At 41.2% G+C, this 10,605-nt stretch overlaps 1 long non-coding RNA gene across 1 annotated transcript; it reads right to left on the minus strand.

Moving 5' to 3' along the window:
* Positions 1–961: 961 nt before the first annotated feature.
* On the minus strand, positions 962–2,033 carry LOC134442485 (uncharacterized). Its single transcript, XR_010033395.1, has 3 exons — positions 1,855–2,033; positions 1,588–1,755; positions 962–1,227 (listed from the first exon to the last, which is right to left on the minus strand). It is a non-coding gene; the product is annotated as an uncharacterized LOC134442485 (long non-coding RNA).
* Between the last annotated feature and the right edge of the window lie 8,572 nt (positions 2,034–10,605).

Raw genomic sequence — 10,605 nt, forward strand, 5'->3', positions numbered from 1 at the left:
ATAGATAGGGCCCACATGCAACCCACCAGGGCCCCCACTACCTAAAGGAGGGCCCTTGGACTAGTTGCAAATGCCCTAATGCAAAATGCAAATTTGAGCTTTTTCACCATATGACTTGGCAATTTTGATAGGTGCTGTTTTTTATTTTATTTTATTTTTTTATTTTTATTTTTTACTTCTGAGAGTTGTGATTGACCAATGACTCAAGCAGGAAGACAGAACTGATGGGGATAGGGTATGGAAAAATCTAATTTTGCCCCATAAAATTACTTGGGCATTTTTGCTAGCAAGCTGACAACTTACACCTTCACCATGGAAGCGTATCTAGTATTCTTTATCATGTGGTGTCCAATATGTTCTGCAGTACGTCTGGGACAATACAATGAAAGCCCTCATGGGTATTGGGGGGCACTGTAGCAACAAAGACATGAAAGGAGTGGGTAGGATATTCAAAATATCACCTCAAGGTCTCTCCATCTCAAATGTCTAAAGCACATGTTACACACCCTGTAATAACCTTTTCAGAACCACAAGGAGAGAATGGAGCAGGTGGTTCCCAACACAGTAGATCATTGCACTCACAGAAGATGAAAATAAGTTTGTGTTTATTCCATGCAGTCCAGCTCTGTCCAATTTTAAACAAAAGTATGAGTACATTTGTGGTGTAATTACAACAGTAGCAATATTACATAACTGTAACACCATTCATGCCATTGTACCTTATGCACAGCGAGACTGTCATTACTAAAAAAACACTAAAAAACTAACCAGGACCTGGCCTGGTTCACACCAGATGGTGTGTGTGTAGCTTTGGTGCCCCCTGCTGGAGCAGAATTACACATACACCCACCACAAACTCAATCCAACCTGTGCAGAATCAGCTTATCGTAAGACAAGTACATTGGTCTACTTTTTACTCAGATAAGTCACCTGAGTTGGAACCATTTGTATGCATAAGTGTGAAAAAAAGTGTCCTTCCAACACACCCTGTACTGTGGTTTTGGAATTACCTGCATCAAACTTTTGGTAATGTCTATATTGAAGGGTTGTTTGTGGTGCTAAAGCGGGTTGTGTGTGTACTGACTGCTGCCCTCTTATCCGGCTTTTCACATGATGCACTCAGTGGCTCTGGAACAGGGGATGGGTCTGGAATGTCAAAGTCATCACAGCTGTAGTATTCACCTCGACACATGGCCTCCAACATCCGCATCAGCTCTTCAGCATAGCCTGTTGCAGAGGAATATGGGGACAAGGTTCAAATTAATCCTACAATAGATATAGCACACGAGTACATCTCAAAATCCAAATCTTATCTGCAATCAACTTTCTATAGTCACTTCAAAAATGGCCCCAGTCTATCTGAGACATACTACTACTCTTCCTTACCCAGTGCTGATGTCTTTTGAAACAAACAAAGGTGCAAGTCCTGAGACATTTACAATCATTGCTCTGTACATTTCTTGTGCACTGCGAATTTTGCAAGCTGTGGCTAAATCCTTGATTGAAAGCCGCTTTGGATAAAAGAGTCTACCAAGTATAATGTAATGTCCTAAAAGTATGTTTCACTGAATATTTCTGTATGATTACCTGCTCTCCATCCCTATGAAAAGTGGCACATCTTAGGCGCAAAGTGTGTAATCAGGCTTTGGAATGCTTCTACGTAGGATGTCTGGTGTGACGGGGACAGGCGTTGTACATCTGCACACAGCCTCTTGTTCCGGATGATCTTCTCAACCTCAAAAGACACCTTTGTATCTGAAGAACATTGTACAAATACATGTCAATTATGCAACGTGATGAAATATGATACTCCAATTACAATCTCCATAAAATAAACATTAGGAGTATACTCACGATATTTCAGCCATGGTTTACGCTGTTCCCTGCCTTCCGAGACTCCGTGTGCACAAGAAGAGAACAGTCCCTCGAACCCGGTATGCCTGTTGTGGATGTGATCCATAACTGATGTCCATTTGTCCACCACAAGTTGAACATTGCCAGGAGGTGTCGAGACCACAGCCCAGTACAGATGGTTTATTATACTTCCCACCCGGGTCATTCCAGCTGGAATCAGCAAATGGTCCCCACTCGACCTCCTCGGATTTGCTTGAAAAAAATATATGTGATGGCTTCAACATCCAATAGAACATATCCACCATTGCAGATTTCAGCTGTGTATACTTTTTCCACAAAAAATCTGTAAATAAGGACACCCCCTCCCCCTGATTTGGCGTCACTGCCTGAGTGACCATATTCAGACTTAATTATCCCCAAAACTATTTGTGCTGGGTCCATTATTTTTTCAGGGCTAAGAGTCATAGACCTGATAAGCATCCATTACAATTTGCAGCACTGTATGTCAAATTACACCTTAAAACTGGCCCTCTACTTTTCTTTGAAATTAAAATTGCAAGGGTTTTCAGATGTCCGTAAAAACCTCAAATTTCAACATTCAAGGTTCATCCTTGGTACATGGTCAGATATGTGCCATGACATTCACATCAAATCATATTTGATATAAGGGTCCAATGGTTGTTGAGATGCAGAGGTCCAAAAATGGGCAAAAACTAATTTATACCATTATTTGGAGCAATATTCCCAATCTATGACACCAGTTGTGAACTTGCTGTTTGGTGTCTCTGAAAGATAATATTATTATTCATAACATATCTAAAATTTGGGATGGTGTTTTGCCCCATTATTTTTATAATGAATTTTAAAAACTCATTCCTGTGTCACATGCAGGTGTACCTTAGGAGCCCTGTTACCTTAGAAAAAAATGGGTTTACTACACCTAAAATGAATAGCCAAGTCAGTGTACACTAAAACCTAAAATCTCTGATACCAAATAGGTGATTTTATACTTGTTCAGCTCAGTATTTCAGTATATCTGACTTAACCCTCAATTCCATCCTAAGAAGGTGGCCAATCCCCTTGATTTTTGTGTTCCATTTTCACACAAAGATGGCGGCTCATGGAGCCAATGGCATAGTTCCAAAATAGTTCCAGGAAGTCAGCATCAAGGGAAGGAAACAAAACACCATTGTTTGGAGCAATATTTCCAATATATGACAGCGGGTGTGAACTTGCTGTTTGTTGTTTCTCAAAGAGGATATTCTTATTAACAACATATCTAAAAATTGGGATGGTGTTTTGCCCCTTTATTTGTATAATGCCTTTTCAAATCTCAATGCAGTGTGGCATGCATCCCTCAAATCCATCCAAAGTGGCGTCATGAAAAAAAAAAACCCACCATTTTTTAGAGCAATACCTCCAAAGTATGACACCAGCTGTGAACTTGTTTTTTGTTGTGTCTGTAAGAGGATATTTTTTATTAACAACATAGCAAAAAAATAGAATGGTGTTTTGCCTCATTCCTTTTAATGATCGTAAAGCGCATTGCGGTGTGACATAAGCCTGTGATCAAATAGTGCAGAGGGAAGCGGAAGTGGTGAATTGTTCTGGGCCAAGGACATGGGGGAATCAAGATTGGGTACTCATTACATTGCATGTATTGGGAAGGGGTCTCTTCAGACGACTTTATCCCGGGCCCAGGCAAAGCTGTTTGTTCAGCTCAGTATTTATGATTTTTTTCAGGGATTCTGGCCTCATCTTTTTAAGTGTACTATCGGCCAGATGATCAAGTGACTACGCAACATGTTCTCACTGGCGCTACGTTAGCAATAAATTCAAGATGGTTGAGAGAAGTACCATTTTGAGAGAAGTCATAAAAAAAACAACCTCTGGAAATAAAACAAGGTGTTGAAATGATTTCCTTGATGCAACCTTGACTTCCTTGATGATGATTTAATATTTGAAAAAAAAAAAGAAATGTATTAAACAAGTCAGGAACTTTCAATGCTCTGGCCTGTGACAAATGATTTTATACACACTTAACTTTCAATCACTAGCTGCACCTTATGAGTTGACTTTATAAGGTAGCTTCCCATTGTCATTGATGGTGCATTAGGTATCTGCATTCATATTGATGTGTGCAACCATCCGTCATTGGCAATTCAATGAGGAACACCTGAATGAAAGTTTGAATGAAACTTTATTGTCATTGTACAGGTACAACGAAATTGGTACCTTGAAGGACAATGATTTCAGTAAGGATACCACCACCATGCTCAGGGCACTTCGGTCAGGGGAGGATGATGGGGGGCGGGAAGTTCTACAATCAGGATACCTCTTTACAAACTGTCTCCTCCTATGTGTCATCTCTAATCAACTTTTACTTTCCTATGCGACCATAAAACAGTCCCACCCCCGCCAACAGTCACCACGACAGAGGTACCCTGACTGTAGAACTGTGCCCCACCCCCAATCCACCACCATATCTGAACGCATTTGCATGCTGCAAAGCTTCCTTTCGGCTTCCACTGACTCATCTGGATCAAAGTGATGATGAACTTTACAAGTAATGAACATTGTCTACAAGTATCCAAACCATGATTGTTGTAATCACAAATGCTAACCTGCAATCCGCTAGTCAGCATTACAGTGGTATAATATTATAATGATGCAAGCAGCTGAATTAGATCGCAACAATGTGACAAGAACCACATGGTTGTCTGGTGCCAATATGAACTTCTGTGCCTTCAATATTCACCTGATATTGAATACTGCATGCAAGCAAACTCTTCTAACTAAAACTCCAGGACCATGCTGTCAAAATAGTCTGAGGGAATCTCTAGCCAGTATGAATTAAGTTATTTTGCAATACAGCTGATAACTTAACGAGTAAGACACAAGCTTCATAGCAAATATAAAGTTACAGGTGCTGATTGAAAGACTAGTTAGGATGGGAGTCCTTGTTGCAAACAAGAGTGCTACAATTCTTTAATCCTCTCCTATTTCATCACTTTATTCCAAGACTACTACTACCGCTACCACTACCACTACTACTACTACTACTACTACTACTAAAATGATGATGATGATGATTATTATGATTTTACAATTAAAATAATTAATGTCTATCAAAGCCATATGCAATGTGTTATTCTTGCTGTGTGGCATCAATCAATTAATTTACAAGTGTTATGGTTTCCCTAGAATTTGCTTTGTCATTCACAGGGTAGCCATCTTGTTTTCACTATTAAGGTGACATCAGAGCCATGGATTTGAGAGTTGCGACAAGTCGGTTGGTGACATGGTCCTCATAGCTTCAAGTAATTGTAGCCAATTGAGATTTTGAAGTCCGTTATAAAAAGAATGAGGCAAAACACCATCCCAATTTTTTTATATGTTGTTAAAAAAAACATCCTCTTTCAGAAACACCAAACAGAAAGTTCCTAACTAGTGTCATAGATTGGAAATATTGCTCCAAGCATTGGTGCAAATTATTTTTTTCCCATCTTTGGACCTCTGTATCTCAACAACCATTGGAGCCTTTTGTTAGATATACTATGATGTGAAAGTCATGGTACATATCAGACCATTTACCAAGGATGAACCTTACATGTAGAACTTTGAGGTTTTTACAGACATTTGGAAACCCTAGAACATATGATATCTACAAAAAGTAGAGGCACATTATTACGGTGTGATTTGACTTACAGTGCTGCAAATTGTAATATATGATGTTCAGGTCTGGGACTCTTAGCCCTGAAAATATAATGAATCTGACACAAATAGTTCTGGAGATAATTGAGTCTGAACATGGTCACTCATGCAATGTCGCTAAAACAAGCGTAGGGGGTGTACTTATTTACAGATTTTTTGTGCCAAAAGTATCCAGAGCTGAGTTCTGATATTGTGGATATGATCTATTGGATGTTAAAGCCATCACATACATTTTTTTCAGGCAAATCCGAGGGGGTCGAGTGGGAGATTTTTCAGAAATTTGCTGATTCCAGCTGGAATGACCCACCCAGGGTTTGACATCCTGGCAACCTCTGGTTTGACCAAGGCTCTGCAACTTCTTCTTGACACCTGAGTAAACATGTGTAGATGAATCAATAAATAGTGAATGTAATGTACATCTGGCGCACACACACACACACACACACCTGGGGCAATGCAGGGATGAAATAATGTGGGGTGTGTATGTACCAATATATGTGTAGAGACATAGCTGGGAAATGTACACTTCCTTTGAACTGCATAGACACAGTCCTTGTTGGTGGCCTCAGACATGCTTGTATGCAAAAGTCACAGTGCTGATCTTTTGTTGAGTTCACATGAATAAATAAGAACATACATGAATATGTGCACATATAAAACGTGTGTGTAGGCCTATGTGTAAAAGGAAAAATAAAATACTAATAAAAAAAGGTTTCTTTCCCAACAGAGAACCTATCTGAGCAAAAAGTAGACCCATGTACAGTGTACTAAACCCAACCAGTGTAAGGTCTGAGAGAGGGGGTTGACCTACTGGCCAGTGTGGTGTGTAGTCAAATGTGATCTGTATTAGTAGCCTAACTTAGTTGACCTACACAGTTTACCAAAACTTACATCAATTGATGGGACCCCGTCAGCAGTGAAGCCATCTCTTTCCTCTGCAGCAACATAGGCCTACTAAGACTGGCATTCCTGGAGTATCTGAAACATTATATAAATATGATGGAGCGTGAGTAGGAGAGAAAAAAGCGCTACTGCAAACCCAAAACAAACATGACAGCAGATTGTTCTTGAACACACAAAGAAGTTGCAGATTTACATGACATTACATAACAGCGGTTACTGCATGTTCGTTTGGGTTTCTGACAAGAGTAGGCTATTTGTCGGTTCATGCTCCATTAGTCACGGACACAACGCGTATGGGGGGGACAGTCTACAGTAGGCCTACAGTAGACTATTTACCAGTAGACAAATAATTATACTGTAACTGTAGCCTACGGCGGCGAACTGAAATGTAGGAAGGAAGGCGACTAGACTTTTTGCAAACACTCTCTGAGATTAATTTAGATGCACGGCTGAAGCACTTTAGTAGCAAGCTTTGTTGAAGTGTTCAGATCTGGCACCAACTTCAACTACCGTTCACCAAGCAAGTGGTTTACGCGGTGATAAAACACAAACCTCTTTGCACTTCCTTTCCCTCGAGTTCATGATTAGAATGCAGTCCAAAATAAGATGGTACAGCCTACCTCCAGCCGCTGCCTTTTCTCCAGAGCACGAGACCCCCTGCAGCTGACGTCGGTGCCGCTCTCCCCCCTCGAGTTTGTCCCCCGAGGGAATATGCTCGGCACTGATTTGGGCCGCAAAACCCTCTTCAGACGAACATCAATTCCAAGTTGCTCCTTCACAGCCGGGGTCGAGTCGTAACATTTATCCAGAAAATGTGCAGAACACAGTACAGAGCTTGGCTTCCACGGTGTTCCTTTGGGATCAGTTCTCGTCCTGCGTCCTGTGTCCACAGCAAGTTCAATTCAGGGTCTTTTGGAAAGCGATGCAGTGTGAAACCGCTCTCCCTGGTGTTTGAGCAGTATCCTGCAACGCACCGCTCGGGCATGTTGTTAAAAAAATATTCGAGAAAGAACGTACACTCTATCAATTCCTGTCAGGATGGTTGACAGCACGTGCAGTCAGGTGTAAACAGAGAGGTGTGGCGTGGCAGCATTCCTGAGCATACGTCATTTTATGGAAGGGCCACTGGCATGTGGAATTTAGTGGCGCGTGTTCAAATTTTGGAAATAACAGGAGAACCAGTAATATTTGTCATATGGATGCATCTCCACTAGAATATAATAGTTATTTCAGACTGAACTAAAAAGGGTCGTCTTTACGTGTCATGAGGTCTTTAAAAGGACAGGTGTTTCAGTTATTTTGTCCAACCACTGTGTAGACAATTCCACATATATATGGAATGTTTACTTATAAACATGGATCAGAATGAAAACTTTTTGGAACTGAAGTTTTGATATGTGCATTAAACAAGGGCCAAAACCAATCCATTTAAGAATATCCTTATACTTTTTTAAACACTATCTTAGAAGGAGTACAGTCTGTTTTTAAACTGTAGTTCTAGAGCAGGAGCATCAATGAATGGAACATTCTAGGAACTTGTTAGCTTTTTGATACAGATCTCTCTTGTTACTCTGTTGTCACACTCTATACCTAACCAATCTGTCAATTAGTGCCTTGCCTCACTTTATTACTAATCACTTTCATGCCGTGATTCAATGATTGCCAGCACCTGCCTGATTACTCTGGTCACATGGTTCACTTGCCCCACTATATAAACCTGGACTGTCACACTGCTTTGGTTGCTTGTCTGAATGGCACAGCATAGCGCCTGACTCACTGGCGCTCACTGGTACTGGCAATCAATTGATTAGCCGACTAGATGAGTGGTTGGTTTGTTGACAGGGTGGCTGACAGCATAGTGCCAGTTGACCAGCTAGCTGCCAGGCAGGTTCACTGACAGCCTGTCCGCCTGGTCAGTTGACTGGCTTGCTGCCTTGCTTGTTGACTGACCAGCTGCCTGTCCGGTTGACTGGCTGCCTGGCTGGTTTAGCCAGGCAGCCAGTCAACCAGCCAGTGAATCGGACAGGCAGCTGGTCAGTCAACCAACCAGTCTGTCAAGGCCAGTTGGCTACCTGGCCGGTTAACTGGTTGGCTGCCTGACAGGTTAACTGGTTGGGTTGTTTCATCTTTTGAGAGCCATCTTATAGCATAGCATGTTTTATGGTGTTTTTTGCATAATATTAAATTTAGGCCACTTTGTTGGATTGACAAATGCATATCCATACAGTCCTTATTGTGACTGTTTTTGAACCCCCATTTGAGATGACTTGATAAATGAAAGTCCTCTTGAGGAAACTATCACTGTCACTGTGACAGCACTATGCTGAGTGATTTATTATTTGTGCCTCACCCATGCAAGGCTGAACTTGCAGAAGTATATGCTTAGAGCAGAGTGGCATTATGGTACCATGCTATCTCAGTCATGGTGGAGGATGGGGACGATACCATGTTGAAGGCATCTCAGACATGGAGGCGGGCAGCGGGGGTGGAGGCGGGAGGAGGCGGGCGGATGAGGGGGCAGGACATGTGCCATGGTCAGAGTAGTTTTGAAAACGGAACAGTGTTGTAATTTTAAACGACTTGCTGGCAACTGTTTTTTTTCTGCAATTTGTTGTAAATTTAAAACAATTTGCTGGCAACTATTCCCCATCAATTAGCTGTAAATTTCAGCTTGAAATCTTTTACAGTGTAGCGGCTGCATAAATACATGTGTCCTAAGCTGTGACATGGCAGGGCAGGTGTGTTGGCCCTCTGTCCACTGCTCTTGTACTGGTCCTTGTACCCCCAGCTGAGGAGATTATATAATCAGGCAGGAACCACATGCACAACTTGCAGCTTTATTTACACAAACATGTACAAACAGATGGACGAAAACGCACGCACGCACGCACGCACGCACGCACAGACATACACACACACACACACACACACATACACACACACACACACACACACACACACACACACACACACACACACACACACACACACACACACACACACACACACACACACCTGTATCAACATAGCTGTGTTGGGGAGAAGGGAGAGTCGTGGGTGACTTGAGATGCTGATGTGTGAGGGAATGTGGGTGTGTTTGCTCCCTTGTCGTGATTCAATGAAAAAAAACGTTTCGACCTGCAAAGGGAGCTTTTGTGGTGTGTGGATATTTTTTTTTCCTTTTTGTTGTGCGTTTTTTGATGTCCTGCTCCCACTGCAATTACTTTTTGGGATGTGCACTCACCTCCCTTTTGTGGTGGATGTGTTTGCCTCATTGACAGTATATGGTTTGCCTCCATCAGTGCAGAGTGGGAGATACAGTAGCTTCAGCACCATGGACAGCACTGTAAAACCTTATAAGTTGAGTTTACTTACAAAAACCCAGAAAAGTGGTTGCCCTAGAAAAACTAAGTAATTATGAATGATTAAACTTACAATCTTTTGTGACCTCAACTGTTGTATATACTCATTATATGTAAAAGTTTAAGTTAAATGTACTTAAGTCCAAATTGATTAAACCTACCATCTTCCACAGTAGTAACTGTTATCTATAGTTATTGTATGCAAAATTCCCAGTTTAATGTACTAAATTCCCAGTCGATTAAACTTACCATCATTCGTAAGATTAACTGTAATGAATTATTTTATTTAAAATTTGCAGTTAAATGTATTAAATTTTAAGTTGATCAAACTGAAAGTCTTCTGTAATATCAAATGTTTCGTATAGTTATTTCACATAAAATATGAAGTTACATTCACAAAATTGTAACCAATTAGCTAGATAAGTACACAGTAAAAAATATTCCCGTGATGTCACAGGGAATTACTGGCTACTAATTGCATTCATTTCACAGTAGTTTACTGTGGCCATCCTCACAGTTTACTGTGATCTTCTCACAGTAGTTTACTGTGGCCACACCACAGTTAGTTACTGTCACCCTACCCACACTACCATGATCCCGCCCCTCCATTCATCACCACAAAAGAGGTAGCTACCATGTTATTGTGGCACCTCCCATTCCTCACCATGACTGAGACAACTGTGGCATGGAACCAGTCCATCACACTGCTCTCTTATATTAATAGACCAAACTATCCATAACCACTGAGAAATTCAAGTTTCTGCAGTATGTG

The sequence above is a fragment of the Engraulis encrasicolus genome, unplaced genomic scaffold (genome assembly GCF_034702125.1).
Source record: "Engraulis encrasicolus isolate BLACKSEA-1 unplaced genomic scaffold, IST_EnEncr_1.0 scaffold_172_np1212, whole genome shotgun sequence".
NCBI classification, from domain to species: Eukaryota; Metazoa; Chordata; class Actinopteri; order Clupeiformes; family Engraulidae; genus Engraulis; species Engraulis encrasicolus.